This window comes from Triturus cristatus, chromosome 11 (assembly GCF_964204655.1).
Source record: "Triturus cristatus chromosome 11, aTriCri1.1, whole genome shotgun sequence".
In the NCBI taxonomy this organism is placed as follows: Eukaryota; Metazoa; Chordata; class Amphibia; order Caudata; family Salamandridae; genus Triturus; species Triturus cristatus.
In genome coordinates this window covers 214,374,217-214,396,322 of record NC_140594.1, presented here as the reverse complement: position 1 = coordinate 214,396,322, position 22,106 = coordinate 214,374,217, and the positions used below count along the sequence as shown (strand labels likewise).

Sequence of the window (22,106 nt, the reverse complement as noted above, 5' to 3'; positions counted from 1 at the left end):
CATAGCCTTCCGGCAATAATAGACTGAAGACATCATGTAGGACCTGAGAGCTCAAAGCTCAACCCCCTCGAGGGGGATGTTCAGCTTCTGAGTGATGTTGAGGGGTGGGAGGCATCATGTTTGTACTCACCGCTGCTGTTTACAATGCTGGATGCCGGGCAGGTGGAGGCTCGTCCTCTTCGGCGTTGGAGCCGGAACTCCCCTAAATCTCTAACACTTTAGCCTCTGTGCTGGAAGCCTCTGGCTGCTGCTCTTCCTCAGTGCCCTGGTCTTCTGAGGAAATATGAATTTTTATGATCAATTATGTCCCCTATCTTAGACCCCAACGGCTCCATGTACATGCTACAAGTACATGTATGTTCCCTCCACTTCAAGCTATGAAGACGCAAATACAATTGTGTCCAACGTCAACATGTCCTCTTTCAGATCCACCATGAATGGGTCGAATATTCCGTTCCTAAGTATGCCTTGCCACCGTCTTTATATGGTGTACTTTTCACGTTTTTCAGCTCTGGCAAGTTAGGCCCTGAATTCTGCCATCGAGCTTTTCCTGCCTTCTGCCTCTGAATGCTCCAGCCTGGACCTGCATCTGTATCCATGACCTTTGTCTTACTTCCTGCGCGGCTAACGGTGCCTGGCCCGGCCTGTTGCCTGCCAAGACTGTATTCAGCCTTCAAGTTATCTGCTCCGCTCCTCGAGAAATGCATTCCTGTCTAGTAGTTTAGGTAAACATCCTTCCAGCTACAGAGCAAAGGGCCCGGCCTTACTGTCTCCGTGCAAGTAATTCATGGCTCCTGTTACCATGGTAGGCCCATGCCCCCTCGCATCTCATGTAGACACGTAGACGCTTATACACGCACTAGCAGTCAGTATAGGATAGCCTCTGCCTGAGAGACCTTTCCTTCCAGATAATACAGTTCCTTAAACACAAGATATTAGATACGATTTGGGATTAGGTTGTTCTGACATCCCAGACTTCTGTCTCCTCATGTAGGGCTAAATGTCAAGTCCCCTTCACCCTCCAGTTACACGTCAGTCACACGTCATGCTGCTGCACGCGCATCTCTGCCATGTATTTCTGTTGACCTTGCAGGATTCTCTTATGGATCCACCCACCTGTGACATCCTCATAATGACGTTTCTAGTACACGCCCCTATGCACACCTATTGTAACGCCTTTTTCATTACGCATGTGTATTCTTATCTCTCTTCTCAGCTGTCACGCCTTTTGCATCTGTCTTCACTGTAATGCATTGACTATATATATGATAACCTGTCAATAAAGTATGCGTTAATCCCTTCCCGAACCCTTGTGGTGACGGAATCCGATTGCCTGGTTCGAACCAATTCCTTTGTAAGGAATAAATCCCCTTTTAAAACCTCAAATACCACGGATTCTGCCTCTTATTTTTACTGAGTTATTCTTATTGAATTTTACCGCATAAATTAAGTCTAGGTAATTTAAATTTACCACATAATTGGCGCCCGAACAGGGACACCTCCCCCACCCCACGCGCCGGAGGTGCGTTGCAGACCCGGTCTCCTGCCACAGCCGGACGGACAACTACGCGTACCCGCAGGATTTCCTGTATCTCCCTCAGGCCAACGGAGGTGACTGAGGCTGCGATCAACACCCAGATGAGGCGGTGAGGAGTGCGGAGGATCCCGACCAGAGCCTAGCTGAGAGAGCAAGATCCGAGGTATACAGAGGCCCACCAGATTCCGAAGTTCTGAAGTATCTACGTCACGAGTCGAGTCGAGTCCAGTCTGGTCTAGTCCAGTCCAGACTTTCCGAGGCCTTCTGTTCCGTTCCGTGCTTCCCGGTGAGTACCATTGCTGGGGACGCATCTAGACGTGCACATTGGTTTGTGCCGGTCAAGACGGGTTTGGGTACACAGATCCGGTCTGCACTGTTTCAGCAGTGTATCTGTACTGTTTAGCAGTACATCTAGTATTATGCAGTTAGCTAGTTTTATTCTAATTATCATTGTTCGTTTTAAAATGTTTTAATATGTTTTAAATGTCGTGGTATGAGTGATTGTTCGATCTTCATTACTGTGTTTATTGTATTAATTGTGTTCAAGTCCGAGTAAGAATCAAGTAGCAAGGTTTAAGATGCCGTTATACTCAAAATTAAGACAGATAAAAACTAGAAAAGGGATACTCGAGGAAGCCGTTCCCGTTCCACCTAGGGACACTCCAGGGTACTTTATGTACCATAAACATGGCCTAGATGCCGTATTATATCTCGATTTATGGGTGGACTACACCAAGGATTTAGCAGAGAATCAGAGATGGCCCGCTGCTGGGACATGGGATGCAGATTGCATCATGAGAGTAGAAGAAGCATTATGGAAAAAGAAAGCCAGACAGTCACAGAAAAATGCCATTGAATTATGGCGTAAAGAATCGCACAGACGCATAGAGAAAGCGCTCAGAAAAGAAGAGAAAAGTAGGGAGGATTCAGACAAAGCCCGAAAAAACGTATTAGTTGAGGAAGGTATCCGAGTAAAAGCAGAACAAGTAGACAGGCAACGAAACACTCTTATGAATGGTATGTATCCTCTTCTGGCCGAGGGTTTACCTAAGGCCACCCTGGAAGTACCAAAAGATCTGCCACCTCCATTGCTTCCGACTAAATTGCACCCCAAGACCGCAGAGGACATTTTCCTTTCTTCCTATTTAGACGATGTAGCCCCCGAATATGTTAATACTCCGCCGCCACGCACGCCACCTGCTAATGGCGCTCGACCCCGAGATAATCTGCCCCCACCTCTGCAGCAACATACTCCTCCTTCCGTTCCAAACCTTCCGCCCGTTCCTTCACTCCTTCCTGCACCTATTCTTCCTACCTTACACCCAACGAATCCTTTTGGACCTGGCACCTCAGGAGGTGCGACAGGAAGTTTTCATACGCCGCCATCAGCGCGTCGATTGACTTATAGGGATTTAGCACACCAACGTACCCCTCAAACAGCGAATTATGACATATATAAAGAGCCTCTTACAGACTGTAGATATGATCCAGTACCCGGTAAAGACGACAGAATGATGCTATCATCAGTACGTCTGCGACGAGTTGCGAACTATTTAATGATATTACCAGGAATGATTGATCATCTAGACAAAATATATCACTTTGTCCAAACAGGGCAAGGTCCTGAAAGTATTGGCGAGGCCATGGCATACCAGAAAGTGGACACGCAAAAACTGTTGTTACGCTTCTTCATAAACTGCCTGATAAGACACAGAGATAGGCCAGGTGTAGACCCGGAAGAAATGAAAGCACTTAACAAATGGGGTCAGAATATAGCAGACGGAAAACATGATAAACAGAATAGTATAGAAAGTATGTACCGAAGGATCCGAAAAACAGTAGAACAAATATGTGAAAGAGAACAGCCTGAAAGAGAAATAGATGCAGATAAGACCGAATCCTCAGGGGAGGAGGAACAACTAGAAATGACAACAGGACAATTACAACTACCAGCTAGAGAAATGATAGCTTATGTAGGTAAAGGAAGATCCTTTAATAATTCATTACGTCCGATACGTCCAGAAAGTAAGAGAATTTTTCAAGCTGCCATGTCAAATCCAAAGACCCCTGAACACTTATTTCAGGCTACTGATAAAATACTTCAAGAGCGAATGGGGTACCATGTACTCGATTCTATGGATGAACAAGAATTAGCCAGGTCAGCAGTACAATGGGCTGACAGTTCTGATAAATATAGTGATGACGCGCTAGTACATACGTTTTTGAATCTTTCACCAGACGAACAGCGTTTAGCTGGTACGTACATGATACAACACCTCCTTATATTGTATAAAGGCCAACACTCCGATCCTGGTCCCCTACCTGATATACTGATAGAACTACTCATGAATAAATGGAGAGGTCTAGGTACCGATCTAATTAAAGTAATTCTAGAATATCGGCACAGATATAGTGCCTTTTTGTGTCCAGAGCTTGATCCAGCTCCCTCCATGGAAAGAAAGACGTATTACATAGACAGACAGAATCCCTTACGCGAAGTGCACCCAGTTAGAAATGATGATAATACTTTTAGACGCGTGTTCGTGTACACGCCTATAACTAAAATAGAACTATTGGAAATGAAAAAATTAGTGCCCAGCCATGACAGAGATCCAGCAGGTTTCCACCGTGAAATAAAAGACATGTTACTCATGGGTGATTATACCTATCCTGACATTATGAAAATATTGAAAGTATTATTGCCTGCCGGTATTTACGAGAAACTCAAAGAAAAAGAGTGGGAGGTGGGAGAACAAAAGATTGATTGGACAGCATTAGAAAACGAAGAAAATGCTCGAACTGCAGGCCTAGGGCTTGGGGACAAAACTAAAGCATTACCAGGATTATTAGTACAAGTATTGCCACGTTTATTAACTACGAAAAAGGAGGACTGGGGAGCAATCTCAGCTTGCAAACAGAAACCCGATGAAGACACTCGTGATTTTTATTCCCGATTTGAAAAATGTTTCGGTATTAATAGCGGCCTGAAAGCAAGTAGCGATTCATATCCACATCTTTTTGTAACAAAATTAGTCGAGAATTCCTTGCCTCAGGTTAAGAACAGAGTATTGAAAGTAGAGAGCTCTTGGCAAGCTAATACCCCGTCACAAATGTTACAAATGTTACAGTACCACCAGAATAGAATTAGAGAAGAACAAGAACACGAACAAAGACGTATGAAAGACACGAAAATGAAAATGCTCGTCGCCCAGTCAGTTCCAGCTGACGGTCATAAAAAGGGTGCGACACAGTCCAGTAATTCAGCGGTTCCTGTTAAAGGGACATGCAACTATTGTAAACAGCCAGGTCATTATATAAACGATTGCGCAGTTCTGAAACATAATATCTCTACGGGTAAAACCAAGGAGAGACCACGTCCACCTAGACAGGATCAGATCCAACAACAAGTACCTCAGAATGTACAGCCTATGCAAGCTGCACAACAGACCGTAGCAGTACCACAGCCACAGCCTATTGCCGCAACACAAAACACGACACAACAGATGTACCAGTATGCACAAAATGACTATCCCGATTATCAGCGATACACATGAAACAGCCTAGAGAGGGAGGTTGGCTTGCCTCTTATTGAGGTTCCCGTAGATCAAGAGGGTCCTTATGTACATAGTCAAGTATTAGGGAAAGACAGAAAGTTTTTAATTGATACAGGGGCAAGCAGAACAACTATAAGTCACGACGAGGTTCCAGGGGCACCCCTCTCAGGCTCACAGAATGTTTCCCTTGGATTTTCAGGAAAGCCTATTGTTAATGAAGTATCGCAACCTCTTCCTCTTGCAGTTGGTCCATTAACACGGACTACAGATCTATTGCTTACAAAATCATGCCCAGAAAACGTGTTAGGTATAAAGACACTGAAAGCTCTAGGAGCTGTAATATGTTGTTCCCCGGAAGGGGGTACGACTATTTTTGCGTGACTTTAAAGGTCACTATGTATTCAGAGACATGGATCACCGGTTACAGAATGTCCCTGCACATTTATGGGCACAAGGCCCCACTGATGTAGGTTGTATGCACATTACACCATATCGAGTCACCCTCAAAGCAGGAGTGGTATTACCACGAATTCGACAATACAAGTTACCTCCAGATGCTGTAGTGGCTTTGCTGCAAATCATTGACGAGCTCATTGCACAAGGAGTGGTTGTGGAAACCGACTCCAATGTATGTAATTCTCCTATTATTCCAATTCTTAAACGAACTGATCCAAATGCACCCCCAGTTTATCGATTAATTATTGATCTGCGCAAATTGAATAAATGCATTGTACCACAATATCCCGTGGTTCCGGATATCTCTTCATTATTGACAGCTATTGATTCAGAAGCAACGTTCTTTACTGTAATTGACCTCAAGAACGCCTTCTTTAGCGTCCCAATCGATCCGGAAAGCCAATATTTGTTCGGATTTTGTTTAAATGGACGAAGCTTCAAATTTGCACGCGCACCTCAAGGATTCACAGAAAGCCTCAGCATCTACAGCCAAGCACTGAAAAGACAACTTGACAGTATCCACATGCCTGTTAACACTACCCTGCTTCAGTATGTCGATGATCTGCTGATCACCGCCCGAAGCGAGCCCGAATGTGAAAAAGCATCACTGACGGTTTTACATTTTCTGGCCGACAAGGGGCACAAGGTGTCCCCTTCGAAGCTGCAATTCTGTGTTCAGCAAGTTGTGTACCTTGGGCACTTGCTGTCCAAAGGGGGGAGACAGCTCACACCTGACCGCATCCAGTTAATTGTAAACATGCCACCACCCAAGACACAAAAGGAGGTGCGGGCCTTCATAAGTCTCACTTCGTACTGTAGACAATGGATTCCCCAATATGCATTTCTAGTAAAGCCACTCATTCAGTTGACAACCCAGGAGGCAGCGACTTCGACTGTCCTCCCTTGGACTCGGGCACATACACAAGCTTTTGAAGACTTAAAGAAAGCCTTATGTCAAGCACCTGTTTTAGCGACACCATGTTACAGTAAGCCTTTTACACTTTTTGTTACAGAACGCGAAGGTACTGCCTTGTCAGTACTCACTCAGGAACAAGCAGGTTCACACAAACCGTGTGCTTATTTTTCTAGCACATTAGATCCAGTAGCCCAGGCTCTGCCTACGTGCCTGAAATCAGTCGCAGCAACAGCTTTAGCGATCAGACAAAGCGATTCCATAGTATTAGGACATCAATTGACAGTGCAAGTTCCACACTCCGTGGAAGTTCTTTTAAACCGAACTCAGACTCAGCACTTGACTATAGCACGACTGACAGGTTACGAATTAACATTGTTTCAGCCACACATAGAAATCAGACGCTGTAGTACATTAAATCCTGCCACACTTTTGCCATTAAGTGGAACAGACCCATTGGCACATGATTGTATTGAAGTCATTACTATTACGATGAAACCCAGACAAGACTTGACAGACATTCCATTACCGGATCCAGACCTGACACTTTATGTGGATGGTTCATGCATGAGAACAAGTACAGGAGAGTTAGTGGCCGCTTACGCAGTCACGACAGACACCGAAGTTATTGAAACGAATTGTATTGACACATTATCAGCTCAAGCAGCAGAGCTCATCGCTCTGACACAAGCCTGTATTCAAGCCAAAAATAAGAGAGTTAACATATACACAGATTCACGTTATGCATTCGGAGTTGTACACGACTTCGGAGTCCTTTGGCGAGAGAGAGGTTATTTGACTTCTCACGGTGCCAACATTCAACACGGTCCCCTCATTCAAGCCCTGTTAGATGCAATACATCTGCCTACTGCGATATCTATCATGAAGTGCAAGGCCCATACAAAAGTCACCGATATCATTTCCCAGGGTAACGACCTAGCAGACCGAACAGCTAAGCAAACAGCACAGAATCGGATTCATGCAACTGACTTGACAAAGACAATAGTTCCGACATCGACACACTGCATGACAGTTAGGGATCCCGCCCTTGATGTGATTGACATACAGACACATGCTACACCAGAGGAAATCAAGAAATGGACTGAACTAGGAGGGATCCAAACAGATCAGGGATGGATGACGAAGGGAAAATCTACATGGTTTCTCCCCGACTCCATGGTTCAAGTTATCATTAACACAATACATAGTCCAGCGCATCTAGGAGAGAAAGCTATGTTAGACAGTATTCAAAACATTTGGTTTAATAAACACTTACGAGCTGCAGCCAAACAGAAAGTGCGTACTTGCATGATTTGTTGTCAGTTCAACCCAGGTAAAGGCGTTCCTGTAGAGCAAGGTGGATTTCAACCTCCCGATCACCCTTTTGAAGTCCTCCAGATGGATTATATCCAGATGGAACGATGTCGAGGATTCAAATATGTCCTCGTAGTTGTATGCGCACTTTCTCGTTGGACAGAAGCATATCCAGTCTCAGATTACACTGCCCCGACCACTGCCAAGCAGCTGGTTCGTGAATTCTTCCCACGGTATGGTTTGCCCCGTATCGTGTACTCAGATAACGGTCAGCCGTTCTCATCCGAGCTAATGAAACACATTTCACTCCTCTTAGGCTATCAATGGAAATTCCACTGTGTCCGGCATCCCGAGGCAGCAGGTCTCGTGGAGCGTCATAATCAGACTCTGAAAATTCGACTTTCTAAAATCTGTAGAGAGAAAGGCGTCGACTGGATAGTAGCTTTACCAGTTGCACTCTTTTACATGAGAATGATAGCACATTCTCGAACAGGGCTATCCCCGTACGAGGTGGTCTTCGGTAGGCCACCAAATATGTGGGGGACGCCTATACCTCGTAAAATCACTGATGTTGATTGTAATATGCTGACAGATTACCTTGCTTCCTTGATGTCTGCACTACAAACTTGCCGTTCACAGGTAGCTGCAGCCTTTCCCGACAACACCGAGGTGAAGCCCCATGAAGTGGTTCCCGGAGATTTTGTTTTTATAAGAAATTTCGACAGGAGGAGCCCGCTGGAGCCTCGCTGGCAAACGCCGAAATTAGTACTTCTGACCACGAGGACAGCAGTGAAGATCGAGGGTCGCAAGGGTTGGCTACACTCGAGCCATATCAAGAAATTTCATGGACTGCCTTCTGATTTGAACTCTCAGCCCTACCCTCCTCCACAGACTGACTCAAAACTCCCCCTGGCCGAGAAAACTGCTTCCCAGGACTATAAACTGAAACTAAGGTCTAGCAAGTCAGACAATTTAATTGTTTAAGTCCTCTCCTAGGTGAATCGGTTAAATTAGTCTCTGACATGTATCCTCTAGACCGAAATAGAGAGAGAGACAGAAACAGCTCGAGAAACGTGCATATTGTAAATCACTTCATAGTCACTGTATAGTGACATTGTTGATTATGTTTTTTCTAAATCTTCTGATTATTGCTGCAAGTATACTGTTGCACATATACTATCCTATTTTCAAGCGTGCACACTCTGCTTCCAATGTTACTGCCGAACACTCTTTTAGCGAATTACCTCCACATGAGTTGCCCTACAGACTTGCGCTGCGCAACAACACATTCATTAGTATGTTACATCACTCCCATCAGGCCAACAACGCTACAAATTGTTGGATATGTGGCTGACTCCCTCCCTACCAGAGATACAAGGGAGTTCTGCCTCTCTTTCCGTATCCATTCACACACAATGGTTCCTGTGGCGCATGGTTTAGTTTGATTAATTCTTTAGATTCAAATACCGTAGTTTACCAGAGCAACTGGGTATGGGGAAACCTGAACTTAGTATTGCTTAAAGCCTGCTACCCTAACAAGGAGGGACTTCCCAAAAGGACAGGAACTGATCTAGAAAATGAAGTATATGGGTTAGGTAACTTTACACTTAACCTCATGATTCTGAATGTTGAATCCGAAGCTGCACCAGTCTTGTCTGCTATGTCCGTATTACCAGTCAAAGGTGAATTATGTGTAAGAAAGAATGGTTCAGTACACCTGGGTCATAGTAAATGTACTACTGTGATCGAATTCAGTGATCAAGGCAAGTCTACATTTAGAGCTTCCCGTCATTCCTACTTCATTTGTGGTCATACCGCATATATACGTTTACCTCTAGATTGTGATGGTACCTGTTACATTGCATTCCTTCTGCCACCTGTTTTCCTAGCCCCTCCTGATTATCATAGAAATACCCATCTAGTACACAATAGACCCCAGAGAGATCTCCCGATTGTCGACTACACTGAAACGGCATGGGAACAATACACAGACTTCAATAAAGGTCTCTTTCCCTACATAGGTGTTGTCTCTAATAGTAAACTGATACGTAAATTAACCAGAACCCTTGAAGCAGTAGTGAATGAAACTACCTCTGCCCTAGGCAACTTAACAGAGGAGCAGTCTGCGATGCGGATTGTTGTTCTCCAAAATCGTCTTGTCCTTGACGTCATCCTGGCCGATAGGGGCGGAGCCTGTAGAGTCATCGGATCGAGTTGCTGTGTTTTCATTCCAGAAAACGCGCCATCAGTATATAAAGCCATAACTCGTCTTCATAAGATTGCAAGCCAGATACACCAGAACCCAGGCACCTGGACGTGGTCCGGTTGGTTCTGGAGTGTGTTGTCAGCCTGGGGATGGAAAGTCCTATCCTTCCTAGGTATTGCCCTTCTCATAGTATTCAGTTGCTGCCTGTGTCTACAATGTGGACCAGCGATTTGCGGCCTGTGTGCCACATCATGTATTCCACGTTCAAGTTCTCATTCAAAATCCCGTAAGAAGAAAGAAGAGCAAATGATGTTACATGAACAGATTGATGGATTCCTGAGGATCGATATCTCATGAAGGGTCCGTAGGGGACAAGGAGGGAATGAGGAAATATGAATTTTTATGATCAATTGTGTCCCCTATCTTAGACCCCAACGGCTCCATGTACATGCTACAAGTACATGTATGTTCCCTCCACTTCAAGCTATGAAGACGCAAATACAATTGTGTCCAACGTCAACATGTCCTCTTTCAGATCCACCATGAATGGGTCGAATATTCCGTTCCTAAGTATGCCTTGCCACCGTCTTTATATGGTGTACTTTTCACGTTTTTCAGCTCTGGCAAGTTAGGCCCTGAATTCTGCCATCGAGCTTTTCCTGCCTTCTGCCTCTGAATGCTCCAGCCTGGACCTGCATCTGTATCCATGACCTTTGTCTTACTTCCTGCGCGGCTAACGGTGCCTGGCCCGGCCTGTTGCCTGCCAAGACTGTATTCAGCCTTCAAGTTATCTGCTCCGCTCCTCGAGAAATGCATTCCTGTCTAGTAGTTTAGGTAAACATCCTTCCAGCTACAGAGCAAAGGGCCCGGCCTTACTGTCTCCGTGCAAGTAATTCATGGCTCCTGTTACCATGGTAGGCCCATGCCCCCTCGCATCTCATGTAGACACGTAGACGCTTATACACGCACTAGCAGTCAGTATAGGATAGCCTCTGCCTGAGAGACCTTTCCTTCCAGATAATACAGTTCCTTAAACACAAGATATTAGATACGATTTGGGATTAGGTTGTTCTGACATCCCAGACTTCTGTCTCCTCATGTAGGGCTAAATGTCAAGTCCCCTTCACCCTCCAGTTACACGTCAGTCACACGTCATGCTGCTGCACGCGCATCTCTGCCATGTATTTCTGTTGACCTTGCAGGATTCTCTTATGGATCCACCCACCTGTGACATCCTCATAATGACGTTTCTAGTACACGCCCCTATGCACACCTATTGTAACGCCTTTTTCATTACGTATGTGTATTCTTATCTCTCTTCTCAGCTGTCACGCCTTTTGCATCTGTCTTCACTGTAATGCATTGACTATATATATGATAACCTGTCAATAAAGTATGCGTTAATCCCTTCCCGAACCCTCGTGGTGACGGAATCCGATTGCCTGGTTCGAACCAATTCCTTTGTAAGGAATAAATCCCCTTTTAAAACCTCAAATACCACGGATTCTGCCTCTTATTTTTACTGAGTTATTCTTATTGAATTTTACCGCATAAATTAAGTCTAGGTAATTTAAATTTACCACACTTTAAAGAAGGTCTAAAGTATCATCCGCTCTGTGTTGCGTCTCGAATCAAAGGCGATGCGACAATCTCAATGACAGAGGAGGCTCTTTTTATTCCAGAGCAGAGGCACGCTGAACAGGAGGCCTCTTGGTAGTCCGGAAACAGAGATTATACACCTGATAGAGGTCTATCCCACGTATTTCGCTCAACACTTCGGGCATAAGCGGAATTGAGTTCTTTCCATTACAGGCACATTTTTGGGTGTTGAGGAATCAATGGAGCTCCCGAGGGGCGAGGCCCCATAGAGGCATTGATGATTTTAGATTGTAGAGCTAAAGAAAAAGGATATGCGTTGCTTGGAACAGACAAGTAAATGCAACTGTTATTTCTTCCGACAAGTATGAAAGATCCATGCAGACCCGGCGACAACACCACGCGACTTTGAACCGAAGCTCGAAGGAACACATCTGAGCCCGAAGGTGGAGAAAAAACAATCTAACAATGGAGCCGATGCCCATGCGCATTACCAGGAATAGATGTAGTCACTATACCTTGAGACTCAAAAGACTTCTTTGAAGAAAACAACTTGCCCACGTCCAAGCCCCAACATTAGATGGCAGAAGTATGCACAGCATGTGTACCTATAGCTACATGTCATGGGCGTGGTGGTTACGTATCACAGGCAGTGTGTTTTACTTTTTCCTATAGGGATAATGGGGATAGAAATTTTATACATGGGGGAGCATGGGTGTTAAATGGCTGTTCTAAATACCTTACATTCTAATTTTGTGAATCCAGTAAGGAAACAGTAATTAGAGACCGTGGGCTTTAAATGACTGCTGAATACATTTCCCACTATGTTCTAATGTTTCCTGTTGGGAAAACGTGAACAGGTATAATTTTTAAATGGGGTATGTTGGGTGGTAAATGGCTGATACTTTTCCCAGGCACAGTGTTTTACATATTCCTGTAGAGATAACGGGCTTAGCGATTTTCAACATAGGGGATGATGAGTGTTAAATAACTAACATATACCTGGCATTGTATTTTCATGATTTCTGTGAGAAAACCGTAATTAGCTATTTTATGCATGGAGGATTATGGGCTGTAAAGGGCTGTTGGATACATTTTCCACTATGTTCTAATGTGTCATTTTGGGAATACTGGAATAGCTAATATTTATATGGTGGTTAAATGGTTGGTAAATAGCTGCTATATTTACCAGGCACAGTTTTTTACTTATGCCTCTAGGAATGATGGGCATAGCGAAATTCCACATGGATGTTATAGGACTTTTACATACACCTAGTATGCAGTTTTCATGATTCCTGTAACTAAATGGTAATTATCTATTTATGACATGGGGGTTTATGGGCTTTATAGGAATGCTGAATAAATAGTCTATGATGTTCTAATGTTTCCTGTTGGGAAAATTGGAATAGCTAATATGTTCATGGGGGATTATGGGTGTAAATAGCTGCTACAGATACCGGCCATAGCACTTTGCATGTTCCTACAGGAGATAAAAAGCATAGCAATTTTCTACAAGTGGGGGTAATAGGTATTAAATTGCTACATCTACCTGTCATAGTACTTTATTGATTACTGCAAAGAAAGAGTAATTAGCCATTTTACACATGCAAGATTATGGACCTGAACCCTTTAGGAGCGGGCGTCGATCAATAGCAGACGCTTGTACAACCTCCCGAGTGTGTCTGTCAGGCGTCATCCATTGGCTGACACTGGGGAGGCATTAAACAAATCATCCAGTGATTTCACTGGAAGATTTAGTGGGTTTTATATTTTTTTAAAAAGGTTGGGTGCAAAGCGGATTCGCTTCCGCTTCAATCTGCGCTACCCTCTCCTGTCCATCTGTGACGTCAACGTGCCTCTGTCACTAATCCCAGCTGGAGCGACCAGGAGAAAGAGGTGAGCCGTCTTCGCTGCATCCGGTGGGGATTTTGGGCCCAAGGCGACCTATCCAGTTTGCTGGAAAGGAGAGAGCCTCCCCTTTCCAGCAATGCCTTCCTCAAAATATTTCCTGCTCGTGGATCGCGGATGGGCAGCGATCCAGAAGCAGGATCAACTAAACAGCAGGGAATGATGTCATTTTGGGGTCTTCCCCCCTGAGACATGGGCCGACCCCCATTGGGTTTGATTTCTCCTGGAGGACAAGATCATGCACCCCGGAGGGCAAAATTATACCATGCACAAATGTGCTTGTTTGGGGTTTGGCTCCCCTAGTAAATGGGCAGACCCCCCACCCAAGGGGGGCATTTTTATTTTTTATAAAATGTGTTTGTTTTCCCCTAGAGAGGGTGTGATTGGGCCCCCCACGGAGGCAGCAATCGCGCCCCACAGGGGAAAACAAAGTGGCACTCATGCATTCCTCCCTTAGGGGTAAATAAAAGTCAGCCACATTTTTTGCTTTGCCCTAGAGGGTTGCAGTCTCACCCCCACCCAGGGCAAAATAATGCTTACCAGTCATATGGGCAAAATAGAGGGCCACATTTACAAATCAGGGCATTTTTGAATTTGTCAATACACTAAGTGTTTTGCAAGGTATGGGAGACTGTATGCATTTGTGCTTGCTGGTGGTAACATCAGAGAAATCCAAAGTAAAAGCCAGGCCACAAACAGACAAAAAGCTGGCCCACATACTGACTTGTCAGACCACTCCTTCGGACATTGCCAGATTGCCCTACAGAGCAGTCAGACCATGGCACTGTCATAATCTGGGAATGGTCATTTTCGAGATGCGCGTCTACCCCACTGGGAACACACATTCTTCTAAAAGGTTTGTTTTCATCTGGGGAGCACAACCAATGAAGTCGCAATTCCTCCACCCAGCGGACCACCAGGGAGTTTGTAGGCCACTTTCGTGTTCATTTCCCAGATATTTTACGACAAATATTGCCTGAAACAAGCACAAATGCATAATCTTCTACACCTACATTGCTTGTCTTCAGTAAATAAATATAGACCAGGACGTACAAAGAGCTTGCTTTGTGTTTGCTTCACGTATACTCATTGCAAAGTCCTTGTAGGGATTTTGCAGAGCAAATGGCTATTTGTGTTGCTTTGTTTAAAAAAGACAAAAAAGGATCTGGGAAAGGTGCTGCTTGAGTTGCCCGGGGCTGACTAATAATAGGGGGTGACAAACTCTGTTGTCTCCGGGACGCTGGGCCATCACTCGCCTAGGGATATACCGCCTTCGCAACTGCACCTACGCCACTTCCTGGAGGCCATGGGTCTCGTGGATATATGGAGGATGTATCACCCCGCGGAAATGCAATACAGATTCTATTCCGGGGTTCATAACAGTCTATCCCAATTGGACTATGCCCTTGCTCCGGCCGCACATATCGGATATGTTACAGAAGTCAAACATCTAGCTAGAGGCATATCGGATCACTCCCCAATTGGGCTACAGCTGGAGTATGGGAGGGGGGACTTCACTAGGGTCGCTCCAATTAGCCCCTGGCTCCTAATAAACCCTATAAGCAAATCAAAACTGGAACAAGAAATTGAGCATTATTTCTCCGACAACAAGGGTACAGCTGCCTCGGCTTGGGTCCAATGGGAGGCCTTTAAAACCGTGATAAGAGGGCATGCACTCTCTCAAATTTCTGGGGCCAAAAAAGAGAAATGGGCCAAGCTTCTCCGACTGGAAGAGGATATAATAAAATTGGAAGAGGGTCTTTTAACTTCCACAGAGCAGAACGCGGCGCATCTTCTTAGCCTGGATCAAGAGGAGTATAGATCCGAGGCGCGAGAGGCTGCCAAAACCATGTTTAATCACAAGCTGGGAAGCATTTATGAACTGGGGGACTAAACTGGGAAACTGCTGGCATGGCTGGACAGGAGGGAGGCGGCGAGCCGACTGGTAACCGAACTGAGAACGGAGACGGAATTAACGCTTACTGACCCGCAAGATACTGCAGAAGAGTTTGGAAGATATTATGCGCAAGTCTATTCCTCCAGGCCCGGTAGGCTAGAAATGGAGGTAAAATAATTATTGGCCGAGATTCGTCTGCTGGTATTGGGGGAAGATGAGAGACAGACTTTGGAGGGAGACCTCACGTCGGACGAAATAGCACAGGCCATTTGCTAACTCCAAACTGGAAAGGCGATGGGCCCTAATGGCCTCCCAATAGAACTCTACAAATTACGACCCGATAAGGTGGCTCTCTATCTAAAAGCAAAGTTCCTGGAAAGTCCGGATGAGGGGCTCCTTCCACTGGACCAGAAACTAACTACGTTGGTGGTTATACCTAACGAGGGGAAACCAAGAGATAGCTGCACGTCATACAGATCCATATCGCTATAGAATGCAGAGGCCAAAATACTGGCAAAAATCCTAGCCACCCGTTTGTTCCGTGTCCTTCCTGAGCATGTTCACCAGTCAGGATTCATGCCATTCTACACTGACCCGCTAGCACAAGTGGTGGTCAACAATAAAAAAAACTGTCATTTTCCATCTCCATAGGGGAAAGAGGCAGGGGTGCTCACTCTGGAACCCTTGGCCTGTTGGATCCATGCAGACCCTGTAATACGAGGGCTGCGTTGGGCGGAAGGACCGCATCTCACTCTACGCAGATGATATCTTGCTGTATTTGGCCTCCCCACATAGCTCCCTATGCAGGGTTCTGAACATTTTTACTAATTTTGGGACTTATTTAGGGTATAGGATCAATTGGACAAAGTCACTTATCGTTGTGCTCAAAGGCAGCCCTCCAGCTCTACCTAACAAATATCAACTTAAAATTGTAACAGTAGGGTTTAAATTACTGGGAACTTTCCTTACTAATGACCCCAAGCTATTTTATGAAACTAACCTTTTACCTCCACTGCAGCGACTGGGACATGAAGTAGATCACTGGCAGTCTCTCCCACTGTCACTCTTGGGGAGAGCCGCATTGTTCAAATTGATGAGTCTGCCCCGTTTTTTATATGTTTTGCAGAACTCACCTGCCCTAGTCCCTGCATCATATTTTAGGCGGGTGGAGAGTGCACAGAGAACGTTGCTCTGGGGAACTGGTCCGCCGCATATCTCCTTCCCGAAATTGGGGATTGGATGGTATGACGGAGGAACAGGTCTGCCAAACATCAAGAAATACTATTGGGCTGCGCACCTGAAATGTACCGGCCCCCTATTGACCCGGGCCATGCCATGGATAGATGGCTCCGCTCAGGGGGAACTTGCGTACAAGCACTCTACTCAAAACCCAGGACATTCCCTCTGACGGGCCCTACGAAACCCTCAGTACAAGTGTGGCAATTGGTTCAGAAAAATATGGGATGGGCAAAGACCATGACTCGAAGCACCCCACTGTGGGACTCAGAACAACTAGGTGATCTCTGGAAGACTAAGGGGTTAGATAAATGGGATCTGATAGGGATTTCACAGGTGGCCGACCTTTGGAAACAGGGGGAAGTTTTACCCTTCACAACCCTTCAACAAAAATATGAACTTGCAGACTCAGAAAGATTCCGATATCTCCAGATACGACACGCCCTTCAAACAGTCATCCCCAGGGGAGAGACCCCTCCGGAGGCTCTCCTCTTGAAGATAGGCTTTTGGACGGATACATGCCCAAGATGGCAATCTCCCTGACATACTTGAAATTAATACATCACTCCACTGATCCCCCCTCCCGCAGCTTCGGGCAAAGTGGGAAAGTGACTTACAAGAGCTAGACGAAGACGAGTGGGTGGAGGCGCTGGCGTCCCCACGGGAGGGGACAATATCCCCTAAGTTAAAGTTGGTGCAGCTGAAAATACTTCATAGGATCTATGTAACAGGGCCTACACTACTCAAGATGGGATTTGGCACGGACTCTAGTTGCAGAAGGCTTTGTGGTCAAGAAGGCATGTATGTATGGGAAAGCCCACATATAGCAAGATATTGGAGAGAGGTTCACTTATGCATGGGGGAGGTCATGGGTCAGGTAATAACTATTGAGACTAAACGCTGTCTTCTAAATATATGGGAGCCAACGGACTTGGGTAGTTAAGAACAAACCTGGGTGACTCTGGGATTGATGATAGCCAAGAAAAATGTAGCAAGAAAATAGGGGGGTGTGCAACCCCCCCCAAATCTTAGAGAATGGGAGAGCGCCATGGACTGGTGCATGTTTCGTAAAAAACAGTGTATGTAGCGCAAGGCTGCCCTAAGAAGTGGTTGCAAATATGGGAAAAGTGGAATGACTACAGAGGTAACATCTGTGAACCACCAGGTCTGCAGACGCAACCATCCCTAACAGAGTCAACACACTAATATTTCACTGTTTGCTGTAAAACTGTAAATGAGAATTTAATACTGTGTGCAAAGTATGATTGATTTTCGTGCTCCTTGATTTGAACTACTGTAAATCTGTGACACTTTTGTTAATAATAAAAAGAATCAAAAAGTAACAGCACATTGTGCTGGCTTGCAACACTGTGTCAGGGAGGCCGTGGGTGGTCCATGGGTGTTACCGTGCAGCAACCATGTTTGTTTGCCTCAAATCCATTTTACAAAGACTTGTAAACAGTGGAGGCAAAATCTGGCACCTGTTCAAGGCTGGCATAAGAAATATCTTTTTCTTTGGGGAGAAAGCCTCAAAGGGTACATTTTAACGAAGAGGCCACTTCTTGCACAAAAACTATCCTGATCATAACACAAACAAGTATCTGCGTTGGGGCAAGGCAGCACACCGTGAGCCAGCGCATGGACGGAGCAGAACTGGGCCATTTCTTTGAAGATACGGTGCAGTTCTTCTCGCCCCAGGTGATGCACTGCAGCAACTTTGCTCACTCTGTTACAGTATGTTGTAGTACTGCGTATGTGGCAAGTACAAGTAATGCTTTTCAGATCGAGCCTATAGCGACAGTGTGCATGCGCTGCTTGCTTTGCGAGGCATGCAGTATTCAGTATGGCGTGGAAGCACTGTGGAAGCATCGCCCACTCTCCGCCCATCTTTTTCATTGGCTTAGGTTCTAAATGCTGCCTTCCGATTGGTTTTAGGCATGTTAGTCCCTCCTTATGACGGCCATGTCGTCATTTGTATCCTTCCATGGCTACTGGCCCCTTTACTTCGAAAACTATTTTCTTGCGGTGTCTCCCCCCCTCCCGCAGTCCGGGACTTCTTGTGCCCTGCACTCCAGTTCGTGACTTCTCGCTCACCCGCCCCCACTCCGTTTCCAATGCAATAGGTCTTGCGTAAATGCGAGTCCTATTGCATTGTAGATGCTTGTTTTCTTTTGCCTCAGCTTTCCTGTTCCGAGCACTGCTGCTATCATGGAGGCCATCTATATTGACTTTGTCGTCACCCCCCTCCCGTTGTAGATTGTGTTGCCTTTAGTCCCACACCCATTGTCAGTGTTAACTTTCTTCATTGTCCGTGTTAACTTTTTTCCCGCCCCCCCTCTCGCTGTCCGTGTTAACTTTGTTCCCACACCCCTCCCGTTGTCCATATTAAGTCCTGGGACGATCGCTTCAATGAGGCTGCCAAATTCCTGCCAGCTTGCACAACTGGCTACCTGGAAGACGCCAAAGCCATCCTGCAGGGCAAAAGCGGGAGAGACCTACTAAACACCACCAACATTTATGGCATCAGAGCACTTCATCAGGTAAGGGACGTCATGACCTGAAAAACCGAGTGACAATCCACCACAGATGCAAAATCATTCCCTGAGCAACCATTTTCCTGCTCTCCTGCACATATGGATGTATAATAAAGTTAGCAAGAACCATCCCCGCTCCCTTTATGTTCTCTGGTCTTCATTGTCTTGCAGGCAAGCATTTTAGTTTCAGGGTCCAAGTGACGTGGCCAGGCCCCTGGGCTCCCCATTTATTTACCAACACTTGTGAGCGCGGGAGAGGCACAGGTCACAGAAATTATGTGCTTCATCGATCTTTCAAACTGAGGATACTTTTTGATTCTTTTTCATACTTTTGTTATTTTGATGCACGCAATTTGTCCAGAGAAGTGCATTGTACCATTTCGCGGGGAAATATAAATAAACCAAGCTTCTACTTATTTTACTCTTTTAACGAAAATACTCTTGGTGTGATTATGAAGAGGAATCCACAACCATTTAACTGTACCGGCAGGCTCAGTCTCTGCATGGGTTGGTTGCCTGCCGAGTTAAGCTGCCACGTATCAAGCTATTGATAAAATATTTTTTTCTAAGAGTGTCTACAGAAAGCTTTTATCTAGGAACAATAGTCGTTCCTATTACTCCTTTTCTTTTGATCCTTGAATGATTTTGAGGTTCTGAACACAGAATCTCTTGAGGCGCAGCGGCCAGAGCGTTAATGTTTTCTTAAGCACCTCGACTTGTTCAGGCTTTTCTATTATTTTAAGGTTTCGCCTATGTGAGATTTATTGGCTTGGTCAAGGATTTTTTAGACATCATGGCTTAAAGTCAAGAAAAAAAGTGCTATGACCACGTTGACCGTCTCAAAAGTCAAGGGAAAAAAGCACGTACACTACATTGATGGCCTCTTGACTTTAAGAAATGTTGTACAGCAGCTCGTGCAGCTGTGCAACATGCCTTGAAAAAGCCAATAGCTCTCGCATGGGTTAAACCTATTGGCTTTACCAATGCTTGTAATATCCATATTTACAACTGTTTCTTCTGACAGTCCAGGCTATGTTTTTGCTATCACAGAATCCTTGCAGAAGTCAAACTCCATAGAGAGAATAGTTCTTGCAATGTAAGTTTTCAGACCACCCAGCTGGAAAAAGAGGGTTATTTCCTGCTGGAGTTCACATGAATCATTCAGAGTCAAGTGGATGCTAATGTCTGGAGGACGTTTTCACAAAGCTCAGAGACTGAGGGATGGGTGGGGGCATTGAGTCACTGAAGAGATAAGATGCACTGATTTCATTCAGTTTATTAATACTAGTAACATCTATTGGTAAAGAATGGGCTATACCAATGTTTTCTGAGCACTACCAGGTAACAAGTAACCGGTAGAAGACTAAAATCGGTTCAGCCAATCAGGAGGCCCTGAACGCACAAAATGATCACTGTTATTTACCTTTATTGCAAGTTCAGTGAAACTGTGGAGTAGAGACATGAAGCAGTAGGGAAAAGAGTGAGTGATTATATATATATATATATATATATATATATATATATATATATATATATTAGGCGAAAGCAGCTATTAATGCCTGATACATAGGTCGTTAATGTTTAAGTAATACCACGGAAACATGTTCCTTACTAGGTTAGCAGAGGGCCATGCAATGGCGTAATACAGCTAGGGCAAGGATTGGTATGGTTTTATTTTTGTTTTCACGTGAATATTTTTGGGCAAAATGTTATCCCTCATTGACATGTTTTGTGTCAACTCACACATATGTTGTGAGCTTTCCCGCATGCCCTGTCTAGAGCTCCACGTGCCTAATGGTGGCGAGGGACGTGGGATGTCAGTCACGCACCTGGCATGGCATTTGTAATCCCTAGCATCTGCAGGGCAGAGTTAATGGTCCAGGTGGAAGTAGAGGATGAAACCACAGTCAACAGAGACAGATTTAGTAGCAACAGAAGAGCATCATTTCATTAGATGAACAACAAAAAACAAGCATTATGGGAGTGGACAGGATGTGGCGCAGCAGCCAGAGCGGCTAATGTGAGAGCTGGGGATCCCGGTTTGAATCTCAGCAGCGCAACATCCTGTGATTCTGGGCAAATCACTTAATCTCTTCCAAGTTGCCCTATATAAATCTGCTGCAAGCCGAAAAAGCAGAAAGAGGCAAAACTTTATGAAAAAATAGTTCCACCAAAGCGGTTGTTAACAGTATTTCGGCTACTGGGAACTGCTAAGAGAAGCTGATGAGGAACAAGCATAGGAACATATGCTACAGCCAATAGAAATGGGGGAAAATTAAGTGACCAGCAGAGGAACCAAAGAAAAGCCAGATAAGAGAGGGGTTAGGATGTTACCCCTTTTAAGTTTATAATGTAAAAAATAGATTTCACAAGCACAGCACTAGCGCAGGTGAAACCTAAGAAGAAGGCATGCTTGCGGTTGTCTTTCTGTAATGCTCACAGGTTTTCAAAAGCAGGTGGTGAAGGCCACTTTCACACAAAGCAAACTGGTACTTTCATTAAACAAGTCCAGTTTATCACAAAATAATTTAGTTGGAATAGGAGTTTGCTGGGCACCACTAAGGAAGAATGTAGATGGGTGATATGCCCATAGTTAGAGATACTGTACAAATTCTCATCACTGATCTAGGATACATCCATTGAGCCAGTTTAAGAAGGGGTTTCAAAATCATGGGCAGGGCTTGAGGATCCTTACCAGTAAAAAGACTTTTATTTAAATTCAATGTTTGTAAGCGTATCTTATGTGACTATTATGAAAATCTGGCAAAGTTGATACAGCCCACCTTATCCTTTGGATGCGCCTGAGTTAAGGTGTTAGTGACTAAGCTTAGCTCTAGTCTGCAACATTTTGCAGTTTATCATGAGCTAACACAGCATCAATCCAGCCCTAATGGATGAACATGATCTTTCCAGCTAGAATAATATGATCAATTCATTTCAACAAGGAACCAACAA

The 22,106-nt window shown here is 44.9% G+C and overlaps 1 protein-coding gene across 1 annotated transcript in view; it reads right to left on the bottom strand.

The window, feature by feature from the left end:
* Positions 1–22,106, bottom strand: part of MVK (mevalonate kinase) — a 163,782-nt gene that overhangs the window by 25,995 nt on the left and 115,681 nt on the right. The window lies entirely within an intron of this gene.